This window comes from Neofelis nebulosa, chromosome 3 (genome assembly GCF_028018385.1).
Source record: "Neofelis nebulosa isolate mNeoNeb1 chromosome 3, mNeoNeb1.pri, whole genome shotgun sequence".
NCBI classification, from domain to species: Eukaryota; Metazoa; Chordata; class Mammalia; order Carnivora; family Felidae; genus Neofelis; species Neofelis nebulosa.
The window spans coordinates 18225872-18249287 of record NC_080784.1 but is presented as its reverse complement, the minus strand read 5'-3'; the positions used below and the strand labels follow the sequence as shown (position 1 = coordinate 18249287).

The 23416-nt window shown below is 41.9% G+C and overlaps 1 long non-coding RNA gene across 2 annotated transcripts in view; it reads left to right on the top strand.

Annotated features, from left to right (window-relative positions):
• LOC131506428 (uncharacterized) overlaps window positions 1-14495 on the top strand; it is a 124463-nt gene extending 109968 nt beyond the window's left edge. For both annotated transcript variants that reach the window (XR_009258929.1, XR_009258926.1), the window contains 4 exons: window positions 10086-10130; window positions 10824-11038; window positions 13224-13292; window positions 14369-14495. This is a non-coding gene — a long non-coding RNA (uncharacterized LOC131506428). The remainder of the gene's footprint in view (window positions 1-10085; window positions 10131-10823; window positions 11039-13223; window positions 13293-14368) is intronic.
• Window positions 14496-23416: the final 8921 nt, after the last annotated feature.

Here is a 23416-nt window from a genome sequence, read left to right as displayed (position 1 = left end):
GGGCTGGGAGAGTGAGGGTACCGAAGAGCCAGCAGGTTCTTCAGATGAGGAAGCAGCACCCAGCCCTCCTTTTCAAGCAGCGAGCTTGCAGAGCCTTGGTGACCGGGTTAGAGAATTTAAACCGCAGCAATGCAGGCTTTTACTGCTTTTAAAAACACTGTGCCCATCTGTTGGCCTCATGCACAGGCAGCTGCATTAGGGCCTGAGTATCAACATTCTTAATGTCAAGGGGTTGTACAATTTTGCTTTTGTGACAAGAAGTCTTCAGGGCCATAATTAACAGAGTAGGGAATTTCAACCCAAATATTATAACTTCTTTAAAACTATGCCATCTGCTAGCCTTATGTCCTCAATTGAGCTAGAGTCCTTGAAAACAGCAGGAATAAAAAAAAATCACAAAACTTAATTTGTATTGCAGTAAGGTTTATTTCTGGGGGTGGGGTGGGTGCAGGATGGTGAGGAAGGAGGGGTGGGCATTGTTCACAATTTACAAAGGAAGCAAGCAGCGCTGTTGTAATTGGGCTTTCACTCTGTTTTAAAATTGTTTCATTTTTCTCAGTAGAAGTAGGGTTATAGGTTGGGAGAACAGGATTTAATGTGATACAATTAGCAAAGTTATGCTTTTGTTATTTCTGTTTCCTTCTTCTCTTTCTCCCCTCTTCATCTCTTTCCAGCCTTCCCTCAGGGTTGCAACTGTGTTTTCCATATGTCATGTAGTAAGGTGGATAAGCCTCACACTGATAACTTCTTGTGACCAAGGTGGGAGAAAGTTCCAATAAAATGTCAAAAGCATAGAATCTAGCTATGTTACATGGGTATCCTTCCAGCCTTTTTTTCCATATATCTAGCTTTTTTCTTTCTTCCAGAATTCAGATCATACCAGAAGCATTTTTTAAGTTTATTTATTTATTTTGAGAGAGAGAGAGAACTAGGGGGGAGGGCAGAGGGAGGGGGGGGGACAGAGGATCTGAAATGGGTTCTGTGCTGACAGCAGAGAGCCCGATGGAGGGCTTGAACTCATGAACCATGGGATCACAGCCTGAACCGAAGTGGGACGCTTACTGGACTGAGCCACACAGACACCCCTACCAGAAGCATTTATTAAACCCCTATACCAGCAACTAAGAAATCAAAGATGCATAAGACATAGTCTCAGCCCCAGTGATAAACCAATTAATCGTTAAACAGATCTTTTCAACCTAGGGTGACAATGCTACAATTTAGGAGGGCCCAGGTTACCATAAATGAAAGAGCCATTGAGCCCAGGATAAACAATTCAAGAAAGACTTCCCAGAAGAAGTATCACCTGAACTAAAATTTGGAGTGGGTGTGGTGACAAAGGGTCAAGAGGGCATTCCAGATCAAAGGAAGAAGTTGGTCCTAGTGTAAGGGCCAATTGACAGTTATTCAGCATTGCTAGAGCAGGAAAGGCCAAGTTGGAGGCTCCAAGACCCAGCGGAGGCCAGGTCTAGAAAGCTGTGCTAGAGAGCTTAGATTTAATCTTTTAGAAAACAAAAGCATTTTAATATGGCATCACATTGCCATTTTGAGAGATGATACCAGGAGCAGAGTATGAAGTTTGGATTTGAGAGAGGACACGCCCGAGTCTGGAAGACCAGTCAGGAGATGAGAATTAATCCAAGTGGGCAGAAAAGAAAGTGAAAGGAATGGAGTCCAGACCATTTGGTGGCTGAATGGACTTAGTGATTATTGTTTGCATGTAAAAGTTGCAAGGGAAAGTGTTATCTCTAGATTACCACCGTGAGTGGGGTGATCATGATCTAATTCCTTTAGACAAAGCAGGACATGGAGTTCGTCTTGATTCAGGGAGGTGAGGCAAAACTGAGTTCACTTCTCTAGATTTCATATTTAAGGTGTAATATACACAAGGCCAGAAAAAATGCAGCTTAAGTTCAAAAAGAGGTGAGGGGGCACCTGGGTGGCTCAGTTGGTTCAGCATCTGGGTCTTAGTTTTGGCTCAGGTCAAGATCTCACAGTTCATAGGCTTGAGCCCCGCTTGGAATTCTCTCTCCCTTTCTCTCTGCCCCTCCCCGGCTCTCTCACTCTCTCTCAAAACAAATAAATAAAATTAAAAAAAAAAAAAAAAAAAGAGGGAGAGGGATAGAAATGCAGGGGTAGAGTCTATCTGCACGTAAGTGAAAACCTTGACAGTGGGGGAAATGATCCAGAGTGTAGAGTGAGAAGAATTACAGACAGCAAGCCCTGGGCTCATGTTCCAGAAGCCTCCACAGGGTCAAATATTGTGGTCAACATGTTGAAGGGTCTCACTAAACACCTGTTTAGTTGTACATCAAAACATACCTGCACTCAAAGTACAATAGACAACTTATAAGTCACCCTGGGGTGCCTGGGTGGCTCAGTCAGTTGAGCATCTGGTTCTTGATTTCGGCTCACGTCATGATCTCACAGTTTAGTGAGTTCAAGCCCCACATTGGGCTCTTTGCTGGCAATGCAGAACCTGCTTGAGATTCTCTCTCCCTCTCTCCCTCTCTCTCTGCTCCTCCCCTGCTCATGCTGTCTCTGTCTCTCTCAAAAATAAATAAACTTTAAAAGTTTTTTACAAAGTAGTAAGTTACCCTTTCCTAAGAGGTTACTCCTAGTGTTGATTACTTGAACAAATCCTTTCTTGAATAAATCTTTATTAAGCACTACAAGGAAGGTAACAGTTCAAGACACTGGGTGATGGTATGAATGCAATGGTTATAAAAATATTGAAATATCTCTGTAGCAGACAGGATATAGCAGCAGTTTTCAGCTAGGGTGATTTTCCTCGCGGGAGACATTTGACAATATCTGGAGATATTTCCAGTTGTCACAACTGAGGGGGAAGTCATAAGGGGACCTAGGGCATAGAACCAGAGATGCAGTTACACCTTCCACAATGCATAGCACGGCTCCCAACGACAAAGAATTAGTGGTTGCAAAATGTCAAGAGTTGAGACCCCTGGCGTGTAGTCACTGTTATGAGCTCCCTGAAGGCTTTCCATCCTTCCTCTGCCTCTCCCTTGGCTCTCCTCTCCTCCTACCTTCTCAGGATCCAGCAACTGAAGGGTTGACATCTGCCCTTAAAGGAGCCTGCAGGACTTTGTTCAGCTTATGGCTCGGGTCTCTTCTGATTGGTCCATGTCCTCGCCTTATCAGTTGTTAAATATTTGGAATATTTTATAAATATTTATAAAATACTCATCAATAAGTTTACTAATTCATCTCAATGATGATATTGACTGAAATTACTTCCTTTAAGAAAGATCCAACCTTCTACCAAATACTATATATCACCAGAGAAATAAAGATTTGATGCACCAAGCAATTTATGAGGAGCTGAGAAAACATAAATTAGCGGTATGTAATGGCACAAGACAAAAATAATAATACAATTATTGCTAACACAGAGGACAGTCTGGAAAAACTTTGAGAAGTTTAAGAGGAAATGACCTGGGTCTCTTTGGTTTATCCCAAAGTATATTAAAGACTAGAGATGTGAACAATGTTAAAAAAAAAAAAAAAAGGATATTTTTAACATAGCAGGTGATAACAGGAAAGAAATTTCCTTCAACAGTTGTTGAGCCAATAATATTCCACCCTTCAACATTTATATAAATTGCATTAAATGTGAGTTACAAATACTATTTGGATAAGCAGTGCATTTTTAAATACATTTTGATATAAACACTTAAAAAATGAAATATCCCAAAGAAGTTACATAGCAAAGGAAGTCTGTTGTTTCTTTCAAAACATCTTCACATATTGACATGGTTAGTTGCTAAAGATAAACATAAATTATTAATCAGCCACCTACAGTGTTGCTTTCTGTTCTGTGCTACTGGGAATTCATAACCGAATTATGCTTATTAAAATGCACTGTAAATTAGAAAAACGGTTTTGTAAAGGCTTACAATTTCCATGGTCATACAACTTAAGACAGAGTAACATGCCTGTCAATTTAACAGCCCTCAAAGTTCCCCTCCATCTCACCAGAGCCTACAGAGCTACATGGGTGGCATTAGCATCAAAGAAGTTGCCCCCAAAGAATATCGGATTTTTGTAGCCAACGTCAGCGTTGTAACTATACACGGTTCACATAACGGAGAAGTGAGGGCCGCCTTCAGAATGTACTCCTTTTGTTACGTTATTTTCAGCAGGAAGACACCATCACCAAAAAATGAGGTCTGACCATCTTCCAGGTTAGATTTCAGCCAATGCTTGCCTGAAAGTGTCATTCAAGAATTGACATTAAAAATGATATGAGGAGCACCTGGCTGGCTCACTCGGTTAAGTGTCCAACTCTTGACTTTGGCTCACGTCATGATCTCATAGCTTGTGGGTTCGAGCCCCGCTTTGGGCTCTGTGTGGACAGCCCAGAGCCTGGAACCTGCTTCAGATTCTGTGTCTCGCTCTCTCTGCCTCTCCTCTGCTCGTACTCTGTCTCTTTCTCTCAAAAATAAATAAAACATTAAAAAATGTGTTTAAAAATCAAATGAAATAACAACCAAAGTGTTTTTAAAAAATGTAAGGTAAAAGGGGCATCTGGGTGGCTCAGTTGGTTAAGTGTCCGACTCTTGATTTCGACTCAGGTCAGGATCTCGCAGTTCCTGGGTTTGAGCCCCACATCAGGCTCTGTGCTGACAGTGTAGAGCCTGCTTGGGATTCTCTCCCTCTCTCTCTCTCAAAATGAATACTTTTTTTTTTTTTTTAAAGCATCAAAAAGTTTTAAACAGCCTCTTTTCGTTGGGGCTCATCCACATGGCACTGGATGTGGGTGAGGTGGGGACTTCCTCAAGGTCAGAGACTCTCTGTGTTTCTTTTACTCTTCAGGTCCCTGAGAGGAGCCCCCGTGACAGGTGCTCCGTGCGCACTTGGGGCTACTGTGGCTGCTGTGTGACAGCTGCCTTGAGAGTAATCATCTCTGGTAATCGGTTCCTTCAGCTGGTCACTTACAATTTTTTTTCAAAGTAACAGTCAATGCTCACCTGTCAACGTTAGCAAAAACCAAAAAAAAAAAAAAAAGAAGAAGAAGTGAAAAACAGATATCTTTACTCTGAATGTCATTGAGGAAATCAAATCTTTCCAACAGTGCAAGTTTGGTTTGGCACAAGAGAAACCCTTACGATAACACGATTTATGGCCATCTGAAATCCCACCTCCCCCCACCCCCCACCCCCCCACCCCCCCGCTGAAATGGCCTTGGATTTTGCAGCCTTTTTCCTCGAGAAGCCAATCTTCATGTTAGCTTTAATTCCGTGTTCACTCACTAAGTCCTGTATTATATGCAAGGCTCTGTTGACTACCACAAGTGGTTTGGCGTTTTGAACTTTCTCGTGGATGTCGGGATGTTGATCACAGGGCCGCAATGCATTGTGGGTGGCCTAAAGGACAACGGCCCTGGAAATCAGGCAGGTAACACCAGGCTCTATCCCAAGGTGCCTGGATAAGAGCTGATCCCACTCCTGTCCAGGCAGTTCCTGAACCACACTAAAGGTTCAGATGCACTTCGAACAAAGGAGTCTGTAGTAAATGCTTACTAAATACTTGTTAAATAAATGAATTTCACCTTTTTTTAATTAAAAAAAATTTTTTTTTATTTGAGAGAGAGAGAGCGGGCAAGCGGGAGAGAGGGTCAGAGGGAGAGAAAAAAGAGAATCCCAGGCGGGTTCTACGTGCAGCATGAGTGGGCTCAATTCCACGATGCTGGGATCATGACGTGAACTGAGTCAGGCACTCAACCGTCTGAGCCACCCCGGTGCCCCAGAATTTCATCCTTTTAAATTTAGAGAACTTTCACTTATTTTATAAGACACCTTAGAGTTAATGCATACTATTGATTCACTTAATTCCCTTGAAATTTTAAGAAATTTACCCACATGCACGCACATACCCCCCACACAAATCCAGGTGGAAAAGAATCTATTTTGTAGAAATGCTCTTGTTGGACCTTACAAATGGTTTCTATTGAGATGCAAAATTTTCATAATGGTTAGAGAAATCCAATTTCTCTAACGTTTCCGAGCTTCAAAAGACTTCAAATGTCTAAATCCTTTGAGTCTCAACTACTAAAAATGAACACTACCACCCACACACAGTCAATGACTGGATATTTCTATGAGAATGAAAATTGGAGCTCACCTAAACTTTCATTGTTCAACACCTATTGAGAATCTGCTTCGTCAGATTTTTATTCCCTTTAATTCTGTTTCTTCATCTGTCTGGTGCAAATAATAAAACTACCCTGTGGCATAAGTTAGTTGTTAGGAGTAAATGAAACAGTGCATGCAAAGGAATGAGTGCATTTGTATTCACAAATTGAATCTGAAAGCGGGAAGGACCCCAGACTTCTTTGGTTGAGAAATGAGAAAATTAAGCCTCAGAGAGGGTAAAGTGAAGAAAGTCACACAGCTTGTCAGGGGACGATCCAGAATCAAACCTGGATCTCAAGACACCCAGTCCAGTGCTATTTCCATAGAATTACACTACACTCTGAGCTAAACTAACTCTGAAATAATTAATAGTAAGTGTTGTGTCAGAAAACCCCCCATAAAGTTCTTCCCTCCAGCTAGCCACTCAACAACAACAGCAACAACAAAATGTATCCTAGTTTGGATTGTAATGCAAGCCTCAACAGTGACTAATTTGATTTATTTTCCAGATTAGTTCCCATAGATGCTTTTCCAAATGCTTTTTCTACAGGCTTTCTCATGGAAATAGGAGCTAAATATGAACACTCATTAATCTTTTTCTTCTATCGGAGAAGAAATTTTAATAGAACTGCCAGCTATCACATCAGGCATCCTGAGTTCTTCCGCATTGTCTTCCCATCACTGAGATGGTGAGTCCTGGAGAATAACCTGCTGACCCGCTCTGGGAGAGCTGTCACAGGAAGCCGTGGGGCTGGGGTTGGGGGTGGCAGGGAGGCGGAAGCTGTCTCAGCTTCTCTACCCTTGCCTCTCCTTTCTTCCAAGGTCCTCTCTACCTGAATGATTCCCAAAGCTGGCCGACTCATCGGAACCGCCTGGGGAGCTTGTATGTTTGTTTAAAAAGAACTTGTTCATGTATTTTAATTTTTTAGCCTTTTATTATAGACATTGTCAAACAAACCCAAAAGTCGACATCACGGTATAATGAATGCCACGTATTCCCACCTTGCCCCAACAAACCAGCCACCCTCTGTCCATATTTTCTCATCTATTCTTACCCAATTTTTTGCCCTCTTCTGGATTTCTTAAAAGCCAACTGCACTCACCACATCATCTCATGCACGGAGACAGTATATATAGCGAACAGGAAAGGACTTAAAAAAACTACGACAACCGTAATCACAACGTCATGCTCATACTCGACAAGTTAGTGGTGAATCCATACTATCATCTAACACCCAGCGTGTGTTCAGTTTTCCCAGGTTTTCTTTCAGATGTGTTTTTAGGCTGGTTTGTTTGAATCAAAATCCAAACAAGATCCCAAAAATGTATTTGGCTGACCTGTTTTCCAAACCTCTTTAAAGAGGTACTGTCTCCCTTGCCCACTTTCGTTTTCTCTAGCCTTGGTTTATTACCGCCTAGATCCATTATTCAACGAAAAGGTGCAAGATGAACATTCTCAAATTCTATTGCTCCTTCTGCATCTTATTTAGTTGTGGATTAATTAATTAATTTACTCATTCGTTGTCAGTTCCGCTGAGATAGAACTGACATACCACTCTGAACACATCTGAAGTGACATGCGGATATCGCAAAATGATCGCCACGGTACGTTTCGTAGAAACTCATTACCTCGTATATTCGTACATTTTTTTTCCTTGTGATGAGAACTTAGAGGGTCTACCCGCTCAGCAGCCTTCAAGTGTACCACCTAGCGGCGTTAACTGTGGTCATCATGTTGTACCTTCTATCCCCGGTACTTCTTTATCTCAGAGCTGACGCTGGACCTTTTGACCACCTTCACCCAATTCCGCCACCCCCATCCCTGCCTCCGGTGAGCGCAACTAATTTTTTGGAGTATCCCTATTAACTTGGGCATTTTTGTATTATATATTCGATGTGTCGCAATCCATTGCCCTGGTCCTTTTTGCTGCTGAAATGACCATGTCTTCGGCCAGCAGGCGTTCTCAAGCTGGCACTTGTGTCCTTTTGACAAGACCCAAGGTTGGCAGCTTCCTTACCTTCTGACACAAGATGCGCCAGAATCGTGTTCTTGACTGCCTGCCCTGTAGACCTGGCGTAGCAGACCCGGTTCATATGCCTCCCGGGACGTGCTTGGCCTTGGATTTTTGGCTTGGTGCTACTGAAGAACCTCCAACAGGCCAGGCTGGCATCCAGGCACGGAGAGGCTCCTGTTAGGACAGGCTACGTCCTAACTCCCTCTGTGGGCGCACTGCCTCCGCTGCTCCCAGTGTTCCGAGTCACCCATGGCACAGCCCCATAGCCCTTCATCGTACGCCTCGGGCTGCGTGCCTCTGCCCCCCCCCCCCCTGCGCTTTTTACGTCATCACCAAAGTGCACCTGCTCAAGGCTGCAGGCTGTAGTTGGTGGTGCCATAACTTCCCTACCGTGGCTCTGTCTCCCAGGCTGCCTGAAGGGCTCAGTAAGAGAACCAGGAACTCAGGCCAACTCTGACCAATGCAAGAAGGGAGAAGGGAAGGAGTTGGCAAGTTCTTTACCCTTCCTTCCCATTGACGTTGTTCCAACACGCAGTAGTTCCATATGGCCTCTCAGAAGATGTCCCTTGTGGCATAGAACTGCAGCTAACTGGTGATCCGCTATCTTGGATTTGCTTCGCTCCTTTTCTCCTTCTTTTCTGTTTGATTTTTCTTCTTGCTTCCCGGGGTTGTAACACACACACACACACACACACACACACACACACATCAGTGAAGAGTTAGTTAGCGTGTAAGTTTTAGTGATAAAAATATATTAATATTTTAATAAATGCTAGCAAAACACTGTCAACTAAGAACACACAGAGGTCTTTGAAAGAAAACCTGTAAGAGGTTATCATTACAACAATTTCAGTTGGCAAGATCCCAGCTGCCAAAACAATGTTCTCCATACCGTGTACCTTGCAGTTCCATATCCTGCACCTTGAATAGGAGTCATGGTACGTACTTTGGATAAAAGGCATATACAGCCAGGGAACACAAAATACTCTTAGCACAGCTACAAGGAAATCTTTTACAAATGCCAACTTGTAAACAAAACTCAAAATCGAGGGCTCAGTAGGGTTCATTCTGTAACCGGCTTGCTCTCCTGACAGACCCATAGAAGTTTTTAATACTTGTGCAAATCAATTTTTATATAATGTGATCACTTTTTGTATTTCTTGGTTTGCTTTGTCTTTAGCGCCTGCTTCCTGCTTTATACAATAGATAAAATGGACAATATCTAGCAGTGAGGAGCAAATCCAGAAGAGAAACGCTCAGGTGGTAGAGATTTGGGGGATTGTGGCCCTTGAATATAATAATAATTGTAAAAAAGTTTAAAAAGTAAAGGAATAAAAATAAAGATCTTCTGCCTTCCACCTGGAAAAATGCAGGTTTGGTAGGATCTGAGGTGGGGCCTGGAAAACTATGCTTCCCCAAAGCTCTCCAGATTATTCTGATGAGCTATATATTGAAGGCAACACTATACCCTTGCCTTCCTCCTGAAGGGAAGGGTAGGAGTGGGTGAAGTTTGGACAGAATCACACCCACCCCAGTTATTCTCTTTTCTTGTCTTCGCTTAAAACAAAAGGAGGGGAAATCGGGGTTCACGTGTAATCTCTCAAAGCCTATCCAAGCTTTTCTACTGAATTCAAATCAAATCAAATTGTCCAGCCAAGGAAGTGAAACAGCACTCTAGAAACAGAAAATAACTGGTATTGCACACCATTAACGCCACACGGCTTGATATCTGTCCATGTTTAACACACAAGGCCAATCCACAAGGTGTTTGTACCGCTTATTTCTATTGTTTTGGTTTTATTAAAATCTGAGAATCTCAAAATCCCAGCCTCACTCACCTGCCACACGCCAAAAGCTCCTGGACATAATGAGTCGTCAATGAAACAGTATTAAGGGAGGCTCTTTTCTTTAACAGGTATGTTTATCGTGCTAGAACAACTCGGACCGTGAAGGAACACAGGTAGAAGAGCACGTCCACTAGCTTTGTACCCATCGTCTACCTTTGTCACATCTTGACATCTAGTCCTATTTTTCTTTTTAAGAAACGGAACTTTTAGATACAGAAGCTTTCTATTCTCTACTCATCAATCTCATTCTCTTCACTCTTGTGTGAGATGTAACACTTTACTGAGTTTAGAATTTATTATTCTAGTCACATTTTAATAGTTTCACTACATATATATCCGTAAGGAATATAGAACAGTATTTGGTGTTTTCTGAAATTTCTATAAATTTTATTATGCTGCACATAGTCTTTTGCAGCGAGGTTTTTTTTCAACCTTGTTTTGAAGATTTATATATTCACATCGATGGCGGTTGCTCACTCCATTTAACTTTTATTCCACCCTCCGAATATTTTACAATTTATTTATTCTTTTTAATGAATACTTAGATCGTTTCCAAATGTTGCTATTTAAACAATGCAACAGGGAACTGATACGCATTGGTCAGCTTTTGCTGGGATAACAAACAACCCCCAAATCTCAGAGGCTTACAACACAAAACATTTATTTTTCTGTCCACGGGACGGTGGTTCGGCTACAGCTCCATCCTAAGACTGGGGCGGGAGAGAGCAGAGCGAAGGAGGAGGAAAAAAAGGGGCGGGCTTCTCTCTTCTCTCTGAGCATGCGCACTCCCTTTCCTGCCCTCCCAGCCAGAGCTAGAGCAGCCTCTGCACCTCCAGGGAACTTGCTAGAAATGCAGATTCTCAGGCCCCAGCCCAGACCTACTGAATCAGAAGCTCTGAGAGTGGAGTCCAGCAATCTGTGTTTCAACAAGCGCATGGTGGCTCGCTCCGATGCCTGATAAAGTTTGGGAACCACCCGCACCAAAGAATAAAGGACTAACAACCATAAGTAACATCCTAGGGTAAGTTCTCTTTAATGTCCTTAAGGGAAGTGAATGGATAGATATTTATTAAACAGTGGGATTCTTTTTACATTACAGGTCGCATTATAAAGTATTGAAATTGTATAAACTAGGAAACATGAAGAGAAACCAAGAGATGCTACACTATTTATCGACATATTTATAAATAATCTTGATGGATGTGATTACTGTGTGTATTGCTGTTGATTTATGGGAAGATTCTACTTTGATTTATGCTTTTGTTTTATTACAACTGACCTTTGTGTGATCCCATTTTGTGAGGGAGTTCTTTGATCAGAGTACTACAATATTGGTCTCTAAATGAATACTTCTACGGGAGTTCATTTTCTGGCTAATTTGCATCCAAATGGCCCTATCTGAAACACTGATAACAGGGCTAAAGATAGTTTAAAGACCCAAATCTTTGGAAGAAAGCGTATTAGAGTTCAGCATGAAGAGTTGTATTATGCTAGGAGATAAAATTTCCTATATAACAATTTCCTAATCTATGCCTTTTAAAGATATAAAACAGACTTTTAGGTTATTGCTCAAATAAGTAGAATTTGAATACACTTTACAACAGCTAATAGATAACAAATGTATCTTAAAAGGGAGAAAGTGGAAACCTGTATTTGAGGACATGCTACATTTCATACTTTTTCAGGTACTTACACGTGATACTTCAATAATCTGCTGGCTAAATATTATCACGTATCTGTTCAGATAAGAAAACTAGGGCTCTGAGCTGTGAAGTAACTCATCCCACGTCTGACTACAAATCTCATGCTCTTTCCCCTGTATCACTTGTATACTTCAGCAAAACGATATTTCCATGAAGGTTCCATGCATAATTACTGGGTGGATGCATTGAAAAAGGCGTCTGTGCACTTGGAAAGTGCAGTATAAATTTAGCCAACTAAGGGGTCAGAATCTGAGCCTAAAATAAAGTTAACTGGTTGGTAGTTTCATAGAATGAATAAAAACATTTACCAGTTTTTGAAGTGGGTGTTTCAAATTAGCTATCTGCATTTGGCTATGCAATCTTATCCAAAAATGAATTGATGCAGTCTGCCAAGATACTGATCACAATGGCACAATTGGTTACGAAAAAGTTGCCTAATGAAAACAGCCAAGGGTTCGTGGCCGCTCTCCTGGATGCTGTGTCTGCCTTGTTCCTTCTCAAGAAGTATCAGAATCAGAGCCACTGTGTCCTCTTGTATGCAGCCTGTCTGAGGCAGCACAAGTGAAGGTGAAACTCAGCCATCAAAACGCTGCAGTGTTCATAAGACTCTTGCTTTCCCATAGCTGGTTGTGAAACTGAAGTTTGACAGAATAAAGGGTTGAAATAAAATGCAATACCAAATAGGAGTTGTCTGTACAGTAGAATTAAAAAAACAACTTTTCATCCATTTCAGAAGAACGTTAAACTTTTTTTTTAATTTTTAAATGTTTATTTATCTTTAAGAGAGAGAGAGAGAGAGAGAGAACATGGGCAGGGGAGGGGCAGAGAGGGAGACACAGCATCCAAAGCATCCAGGCTCCCCCTGTCAGCACAGAGCCCGATGCAGGGCTTGAACCCACAAACCGTGAGATCATGACCTGAGCTGAAGTCGGACACTCAACTGACTGAGCCACCCAGGTGCCCCAGAAGAACATTAAACTTAACAGAGAAAGAGTTTAGGGCATCCTGAAGATTTTCAGAAATGAGTTTACTTGAATTGGAAGGCTAAGGTCTACCAAGAAGTTAGCCCTCTTCGAAGAAGCACTTACTGTATTTAAAACATGCACTGAAATAAAAACACTATTCAAAAATTATTATTCAACAGGAAGTTTCTGGTGCTAAAGGTAGTCGAGAATACATTCCCATTACTAAACCTGTCTAAAATGCATACACATTGTCTAAAGGCAAATTATATACATTTTTTACTTAAACAGGACATCTCAGAACTAAGATATTTCTGGGGAAATGGTTATCCATATATATATATATATATATATATATGCACACACACACATATATATACATACATACATAAATATGTATATATATACATATATATGTATGTATATATATAATATATGTAGCATATTCTATATATCTTTATGTACATTTGTATTTATTATATTATATATCTCTTCTTTAGTTCAGACAAAATTTTGAAACCTCTCTGTTGTCTCTTCACAGTGAAAATAAACAAACCAAAGAAGACAAATGTACAAGTTCCAAAAAGAAAAATCAAAAAACCAAACAGAGGTAAGCCAGTTACTCTGGCGTCTGTAGTCAAGGTACTCAATTCATTTCCAGAATCTTTCGTTTCACATCCGAGCCACATGATCTCAGGGAGTCAGTGCCAAATGAAGCACAATGGAAACGCGCTTTATGGCTGACTATTTCATCAAAATGCACTTTGCCTCAGAGAATCATTAAGAGACATGATTCAGGAGGCTTTCCAAAAAAATTAATAGTAATAATCAGAACGTGTTAAAAATGAAGAACTAGTAACTTCTGTCAAACTAAACATTGAACAATGAGCTTTTTGTTGGGTTTTCCGCACAGGTGCCCTGCCCTGTGCAGTAGGCGTTAAATATTGACCCCCTGGAAGATCGTCCATCCTAGGAGCTGACCAGGTGGCGATCTTGGAATATTAGGCTATCGATGATTTATGAGGTCATGACAAAACTCTAGTTTTTCATAGGATCATTTTTAGTCATTATCTAAGACAGATAGGGCATCAGAGAACCATTCCTTAAGCTCTCATAATGTCCTCCCAAGCACAATGATGTCACCCACTTACACCGTTGCTTGTCACAATGCACTGAAAGGTAGACGTGGTGGCGGAGATCCCCTGAAGCCCCCTCTCCGATGGTAAATCCTGCAGGAAGATTAAAAGCATTTTTCTCCCCACTGTCACGGCTTCGGGTTGGGGCATAGCCAACCCACAAAATTAACACGGTGAACGTCCAATAAGCTAAGGAGCTGGAGCTGCTACACCCTGGCCTGCCTCTGCCCTGGTATCGCAACTGACGAGAGTCATTATCGCAGGCTGAAATTTGTCTTGCTTTGTTTTTCTCCCCTCACTCTGAGGCTTGGGAAGGGTGTGAGCTGTACAATCAGATGATGATGCCATTAACACAAATCTCTTCAATAGGAGCCTTCGGGTCATTAATCTCCAATAAAGTAATCTATTTAGGACATTGTTGAAATGGCCTTGGGTCACTCTGCATCATGGCATGAGGATCCCCTGAGATGCACCCCACATTAAATTCATGTGGAGGAAATGGTCTCCCCTTGTCTCTGAGCTTCCCTCCTAACCTCTTCTATTTCTGTAGTGTTGGAGAATCCCACAAATCTCAGTCAGCCAGACTCAGACTGTGCTGGTTCCTCGCATGATGGCAGAAAATGGGACAAGAACTCAGAACGTGTGTTGCCTGTGGCTGGAACCGTCATCTCATTGTCAACTTTCTAACTCAGTTTTTTTTTTTTTTTAATTTTTTTAACGTTTATTTATTTTTGAGACAGAGACAGAGCATGAATGGGGGAGGGTCAGAGAGAGAGGGAGACACAGAATCCGAAACAGGCTCCAGGCTCTGAGCGGTCAGCACAGAGCCCAACGCGGGGCTCGAACTCACGGACCACGAGATCATGACCTGAGCCGAAGTCGGACCCTTAACCGACTGAGCCACCCAGGCGCCCCTCATTGTCCACTTTCATCTGCAGTTAGGGCTGCTAAGTGAAAGACGTGAGTTGGCAGGTACCTAACATCTGTCACCTGCTCCCCTTTTGCACTCAACTCTGTGCCCCGGAGATGGGGCCTTGCAGATGATATCACTGACCTTCCTTGCACTGGCAAGCCCCTTCTTTCTCAAGGTGGCCAAACCTGACTCTTTTCTTCCTGGTTCCTAATAACCCCTCCCTTTCCTCCTCCCTTCGGGCTATATTATATTACAAAGTAATAGTTCTTAAAACACTGATACTGGCATAAAAATAGACCAATGGAACAGAATAGGAAGCTCAGAAATAAACCCAAGCATACAGTGTTAACTTTTTTTTTTAAGATTTTACTTTTAAGTCATCTCCATACCCAATGTGGGCTCGAACCCACAACCCTGAGATCAAGAGTCCTACACTCCACCAACTGAGCCAGCCAGGTGCCCCAGTGTTAACTAATTTCCACCATGGGCACCTAGAATACACAGTGGGTTAAAGAGAGCCTCTTCAATAAATGGTGCTGGGAGAACTAGATTATCTACATGCAAAAGATGAAGTTAAGACCCTTACACTGTAAACAAACATCTACTCAAAATGGGTCGAAGACTTAGACAAAATACCTGGGATGGGTAAAACTCCTTGAAGAAAATACAGGGGGAACGCTTCTTGACATCGATCTTGGCTATGATTTTTTGGATATGACATGAAAAGCACAAGCAACAAAAGCAAAAATAAACAAAGGCTAGATCAAACTAAAAAGCTTATGGGAGCTGGGGCGCCTGAGTGGCTCAGTCAGTTAAGCAACCAATTCTTGATCACAGCACAGGTCGTGCTCTCGTGGTTTGTGGGATCGAGCCCCACGCTGCACTGTCAGCGCAGAGCCTGCTTAGGATTCTCTCTCTCCCTCTCTCTGCCCCTCCCCCACTGTGCACTCCCTTCCTCTCTCTAAATAAATAATTTTTTTTTTTAAAGCTTCCGGGGCATCTGGGTAGCTCAGCTGGTTAAGCATCTGACATGTGATTTAGGCTCAGGTCATGATCGCAGAGTTTGAGCCTAGCTCATGTGGGGCGCTGTGCTGACAGTACAATGCCCACTTGGGACTCTCTCTCTCCCTCTCTCTCTTTGTCCCTGTTCCTCTCACTCTCTCTCTCTCTTTCTCAAAATAAACATAAAAAAATACAAAGCATCTGCACATGAAAGAAAACAAAATGAAAAGGCAACCTACAGAATGGGAGAAAATATTTGTCAGCTATATATCTGGTTAGTGTACAAAATATATAAGGAACTCATACAACTTAATGGAAAGAATAGCAATGATAATAATAACATGGTTGAAAGATGGGCAGAAAACACGAATAGACATTTTTCCAAAGAAGACATCCACATGGCCAACAGACACATGAAAAGATTGTCTACGTAACTAATCACCAGGGGAATGCAAATCAAAACCACAGTGAGATATCAACTCACACTTGTTAGGATGGTCATTATCAAAAAGACAAAAGATAACAAATGTTGGTAAGGATGTGGAGAAAGAGAGGAATCCTTGTGCACTGTTGGTGGGAATGTAAATTGGTATAGTCACTATGGAAAACAGTATGGAGGTTTTCCTCCATAAAAAATTAAAAATAGAACTACCATATGATCCAACAATCTCTCTTCTAGGCATATAGCCAAAGCAAATTAAAACAATACTTCGAAGGGATATCTGCACTCCCACGTTTTTTGCAGCATTATTTGCAATAGCCACGGTATGGAAACAACTTCAGTCTCCATTGATGGATAAACGGATAAAGAAATGGTGGTATATATATATAAGGAGTGTCATTCAGCCTTTAAAAAGAAGGAGATCCTGCTACGTGCAACAACATGGATGAGTCTGGAGGACATGATGCTAAGCGAAATAAGCCAGACACAGAAAGAAAAATACTGCATGATTTCACATACGTGTAGAATCTAGAAAAAGTCAAAAATCATAGAAGCAGAGAGTAGAATGATAGTTACCAGGGGTGGGGAGATGAGGAAAATGGGGAGATACTGGTCAAAGGGTCCAGAGTTTCCGTTATGTGGGATGAATAAATTCTAGCGATCTGACGTGCACCATGATGATTATAGGCATTAGTATTGTAGATTGGAGATCTGCTCAGAAAGTTGATCTCAGGAGCTACCCTTACCACACACACGCGAAAGGTAATTATGTGAGGAGATGACTATGTTGATTAGTTTGACTCTAGTAATAACTTTACTCCGCGTATGTAGATCAAAGCGTCACATTGTACACAAGATACAGTTTTTACTAAAAATAAAAGTTCGACTGCTCTGGGCTTCAGGATGCTGCACTATCTATTGGGATTTCCTTCGGCTGATGGGTCTCCTGCTGGAATCACCTGAACGGTTCATTAAAGCAGATTGCTTAGCCCCCCGCAAGGGTTTTGGATTCAGGGGGTCTTGGGTACAGCCAAACTTGGCATTTCTAACGAGTTCCCAGGTGCTGGTGCTGCTCTGTGTGAGACCACGCTTTGAGAATCACCGCTCTGTACTGACGCCTCTGTTTACAAAGAATATAGGCAAATAGTGTGCAGTACTAGCTGCCAGGAAACCACGCCCAGCATTGCCAACAGCTGGTTCGAGAGAGGTAATTAATAGGCCCGCTTGTGTCCGTTGGGGTCCCAACTGGAAACAGATGGCACATTTCAAATAGGGTAATTCCCTACAGCCAGTAAGTGAATGTGCAAAGCCCTGGGGCTTTGTACCAAAGACCTAAGCATACAGGTAAAAACAAAACAAAACAAAACACACACACACACACAAACAAACCACCTGAGCTCTGCCCATCTCCACACACAATCATTTCAAACAGCTGACATAAGGCCAAGTTACGAGGTTATATCCGTCTGTCCCCTGGCCAAGAGGCCCAAGTAGGTATCCTAGCTGGGTACTCTGACATGTTTTTTTTTCCAGAGAGCACCTGTTCCCATTGACCTCTTGATCTCACTAATTTATCTTTCCTCAAAGCATGACTCTTAGGAGTTAGGTGTCTAGGAAAGCCTTTTGTGATGTGGCAGACTTTTATCTATCTCCCTTCCTCTGAGCTGGCCCATTTCTCTACCAACTACTGAACCAGCTAGCCTCACTTCAACACATGTGCCCGGGGTCATTTTATTTCTTTCCGTTCCTGAATTTGAGGTTATATCCATTCTTGCTACCTTCCATTTCTCCAAATACCTGTCAAAAGGTATTCAACAGACACATCGATAGCTTTAGGTCGCCCTAATTACTACAACGTTCTCTTTTTCCTGTTGTATCATTTTGGTATTACATTTTTTTTTTAATTAAAAAAAAATTTTTTTTAATGTTTATTTATTTTTGAGACAGAGAGAGACAGAGCATGAATGGGGGAGGGGCAGAGAGAGAGGGAGACACAGAATCGGAAGCAGGCTCCAGGCTCTGAGCCATCAGCCCAGAGCCTGACGCGGGGCTCGAACTCAGGAACCATGAGATCGTGACCTGAGCCGAAGTCGGACGCTCAACCGACTGAGCCACCCAGGCGCCCCATATATATTTTTAATAATAACATATTAAAAGAAGAATTTACATAAGATATTTTTAAATTAATGAGCACAGAATGAATACAACAGACGAGGCACCCATTCCCTATTTCAGAACTAGAATATTCCTATGCCAGAATGTATCTCGCGATCCCATCCATCACCCTTCTCTCCTCAAGTAGCCATGATCCTTTTTAAAAGCAAATAGGCTTATACCTTATGCATATTTTCCCGCACAACATATTGTTTCGTTTTGCTGGATTTTGAACAAATTTTCTAGAATTTCTATTTCTTACCCCATATTCTATTCCTAAAAAGCATTCATATTGTTACGTGTAGCAACAGTACATTTCATTTTCCCTGTGAAAATTTCACAATGTGAAGATGGTGTAATTTATTTTTTCATTCTCTTGTGTGTGTGTGTTTCCAGTTTTTTGTTATTATGAACAAAGCTTCTATAAAATTTCAGGGCGCCTGACTAGCTCAGTCAGTGAAGCATGAGACTCTTGATTTTAGGGTCATGAGTTCAAGCCCCATGTGGGATGTAGAGATTACTTAAAAATAAAATCTTAGGGGCACCTGGGTGGCGCAGTCGGTTAAGCGTCCGACTTCAGCCAGGTCACGATCTCGCGGTCCGTGAGTTCGAGCCCCACGTCAGGCTCTGGGCTGATGGCTCGGAGCCTGGAGCCTGTTTCCGATTCTGTGTCTCCCTCTGTCTCTGCCCCTCCCCCGTTCATGCTCTGTCTCTCTCTGTCCCAAAAATAAATAAAAAACGTTGAAAAAAAAATTTAAAAAAAAAAATAAATAAAAATAAAATCTTAAAAAAAAAAAAACTGCTATAAATTTTCTTATACATATCACTCGGGTATGTGACTCTTGGGTGTACTAAGCCTGGTGGAAATTGCTGGATTTTGAGGGGATATGCAGACTCATCTTCACGATTGTTCTCCCACATACGTGCATCAGTATAACAGTTGCATCCTACCAGTGCAGTATAAGAGTTCAAGTTGAGCCACCTCTGATATGATCAGACATCTTAATTTCTGCCAGTATGATTTGTTTTTTTTAAATTTTTTTAATGTTCATTTTTTTTGAGAGAGAGAGAGAGACAGAGTAGGAGCGGGGGAGGGGCAGAGAGAGAGAGGGAGACACAGAATCCAAACGAGGCGCCGGTCTCCGAGCTGTCAGCACAGAGCCCGACACGGGGCTCGAACTCACAAGCTGTGAGATCATGACCTGAGCCGCAGTCAGGTGCTTAACTGACTGAGCCACCCAGGCGCCCCTTGCCAGTATGATTTGTATATAAGGGTATTACACTGACGACTTCACTTTTATTTCTCTACTAGTAAACGTTTCTCTTCTTATGCACCTCATTCGTTTGTTAGGGCTGCCTTCACCTGTTACCCTGCACTGGGGGGCTTGAAACAACAAAAATATATTTTCCCACAGTGCTGGAGGCCAGAAGTGCGAAATCAAGGTGTCGGTATGGTTGTGCTCCTTCTGATGGCTCTCGGGAAGAATCCTTCTTTGCATCTCCCAGTTTCTGGTGGTGCCAGGCATTCATTGGCTCGTGACTAGAGAGCCTTTGCCTTCCTGTGGCCTTACTGGTCTGGGTGTCTCTCTCTTGAATGTCCTCTAAATCCTCTTGCCATTGGATTTAGGCTCACTCAAATAATCAAGGATGATTAAAATGATCCAGATTCTTAATGTAATCGCATCTGCAAAGACCCCTTTCCCAAAAAGGTCACATTCACAGGTTTTAGGGATTAGGGAGGCACATTTTGGGGGCCACAGTTTACCCCGTGATGTGTACGATCACTATTCATTTCCTCTTCCAAGTTACAGGTTTGTGACTTTTCCCATTATTCTATTGAATCTTTCCTGTTTTTCTGTTGAGTCTTTTTCTTTTTGATATGCAGGACTTCTTTATATTAAAGATATTACATTTTTTGTCAATTATATTTGTTAAATGAACATTCTCCCAGCCCTTGGCCTGCATTTTCAGTTTATTTATTTATGTTTAAGTTTACTTATCTTGAGAGAGAGAGAGAGAGAGCAAGCAAGTGAGCTGAGGAGGGCTAGAGGGGGGGCGGGGAGAGAATCTCAAGCAGGCTCCACGCTGTCAGCACAGAGCTCAACATGGGGCTCCAACCTATGAACCGTGGAATCATGACCTGAGCTGAAGTCAAGAGTCGGATGCTTACCCTACTGAGCCACCTAGGCACCCCACATTTTCACTTTTTAAAATGCTGTTTTTTGATAAACAGAGGTTCTTGATTTTTATGTAATCGAATTGCCCAATCTTTTTTCACAATTAGAACGTTGTATGGCTTATCTAGCAAATCCTTCCATGGCCCCAAATAAATTATTTTCTTATATTTTCTTCTAACTATTTTTACAATGGGACTTAGAGCCTTAGGTCTTTAATTCAGCAGTGGGATATTTTTGTGCGTAGTATGAAGTAAGAATCGGATTGTACTTTTCTCCATGGATGGGGATAACCATTCGCTTTCATCCTGTCTCAGTGTCAGGAGCAGCAGTGGATGTCTTACAATTATGTGACTGCAAGCTTGAGGATATAAGGCACGCGGTGACACGACAAAGGGATTTTAGGTTAAGGACAGAGTCAACATTTAAGTGATATCAGCTTTATTACAGAGCACAAATCAACATATATTATTTAGGAAGAATAAGAACATCGAGATGAACGTGTATGCTCTACCAACATCATGACATGCCTGGCGTCCTACAAGCCTTAACTAGTACGATCTCTTAAGTCGATGTCTAGTTAGGCTTAACTATCATTACAAGTAACTTAGGGCAGTTGTGTTAGCATCTGGGGTGGCATATTTACCAAATGACATCACTAAATAAGGTGGTGCCAAGAACCACTCAGTTATTAAGTCTCTCGCACCCGTCAGGTGGATGAGTCAGCCGTGCCCCGTGTGGCTAAGGTAACTGTGGGCGCACTTGGTTCATTGCACGCTTGTTCAGTCAATCGTGCAAATTAGCCATCGTGTGAGACAGTCAGTTGAGTCCATAATTTCATGTTCAATAAATTGCACACATACATACAAGAGGAAATCTCTCTGAGGTCTCAAGAAAACCCCGGTTTTATAAAATGCGTGGTTCTTTTTCACACAAGGAAAGACATAATTACTTCCACTCAATCTGTCATTTCCGGACTTCATAAAAAACACAAATCCTCTTTCAGAAATTCGTAACTGGTAAAGATAGCATGATCATGATTTTTAAATGTTGCGTTCTTTTTGACTCTGTTTTGGAAAAGTCATTTGTGGGTAGAAACCCTTAGACCCACTCTGTCCAAAATGGTAGCCATTAGCCACCTATGACCGTCTCAATTTAAGTGATTCAAAATTAAATAAAAATTTCAGTTCCTCATTTTGTGCTCACCGCATGTCAAGTGTTCAGTAGTACCATACAGGACAACGTGGACTGAGCATTTCCATCTGCACACAAAGTTCTTTGGGGTAGTGGTGTTCTAGATATTATCTTCCAATCTATTTGTATGGTTCCAACATTCACTTAATACTTTAAGGTTTACCAAATATTTTCTAATCCATGCTTATTCTGAGTCCTCGGTATGTTATTGGAAGGAAGCCAGTATTCCAAATTTTTTATCTATTGCTGAGCAACAAATTCCCCCCAAAATTTAGCAGTTTAAAATAGCAAACATTTATTATCTCACATAGTTTCTGAGGGGCAGGAATCTGGGAGCAGCTTAGCTGGGTAATCTGACTCAGGGTCCCTCATGAGTTTGCAGTCAAGCTGTCTCTGGGGGCTGCATGCATCTGAAGGCTTGACTGGGGCTGGTAGATCTACTTCAGGCTTGGAGTTTCAAATTGGTTGGTTCCAAGTTGGTTGGAACCATGGCTGTTGGAAGAAGCCTTCAGTTCTTCACTATGGGGGTCTTTGGCTTGTCCCAGAGCAAATAATAAGAGAGACAGAAAGAGAGAGAGAGCATACATGCTTGGTGTTTTTTATAACCTAATCTCAGAAATGACATATCATCACTTTGGGCTTATTCTACTGTCACAGACCCTGGTTGGTAAAATGTGGGAGGAGATTACCCAAAGGTATGAATGTCAGAAGTGAGGATCACTGGGGCCCATCTTAGAGGCCAGCAAATCACATCACTATTTAAAAAGCTGAGTAACTTACCAGTAAATGTTAGAGGCAAAACTCACTTAAATTCTCAGACTTCTAACTCCTTTCTCTCTCTTCTACAAACTCTGCCTTCACCCATTTGGATCCTGCCTCAATTAAACAGTTTGGCTTTTTTATAAACCAACGACACAGACTAATAATGTTAACCTGCAAACATTACAGCCAAGGTTCAAAAGGTCTTAGAAGCTTGATTAATAACAGTTGTCCCTCTCTTTTTTTTTTTTTTTTTTTTTTTTCCAGGAAAAACAATTACAGGGGAGTAGAAGCAAGCAAAGGAGCCAGCTACTGACAACACTCTCCCCTGGACCAAACTCTCGGCCTCGACCTTGGTGTCTGTCCTTGTTAGGCCTGAATCACCCAGCTGTAGCAAGGATCCTGTTGAGTTGGCTAAGTTACAATCCCCCACCCTGGCTATCTGATCAAATGTCCTTGTCCCGCCATCTCCCAGGTAATATTGGGTCACCTTGGCTGCCTTCAGCAAGAATCCCGTCAGGTCAGTTTGGCCAGAATCCCCTCTCACCCACCTTCCCCTACAAAGATTGCTTTGTTCTTTGTCTCTCATACATCTGCCCACATAGGAGAAGAGGCTTTTTACTTATCGTTGCTTTAAAAAGGGGCAGAGGTAGACTAGCTTCCTTCTTAAAGCTGCAAAACAATAAAGCTGACTCGAAGATAACCTTATCTTCAACCATAGCCCATCTTAATTGGAAAAAAGTTTTTTGTTTTTGTTTTTGCTTGAATGATTCTATTTCGATGGAGGGCGGAGTGTGGGCAAAGTGGGCCATGGTGAATATAAACCGATTTCACTTTTTGGTTTGGCATGAGATACTGAGAATCGGAAGAACAAATAGATACATATCCCAAACGTCATGCATGTATTGCCAGTGGGCATGACAGCTGACTGCTTTATCCTCTGGTAATTATTTGAAAGCA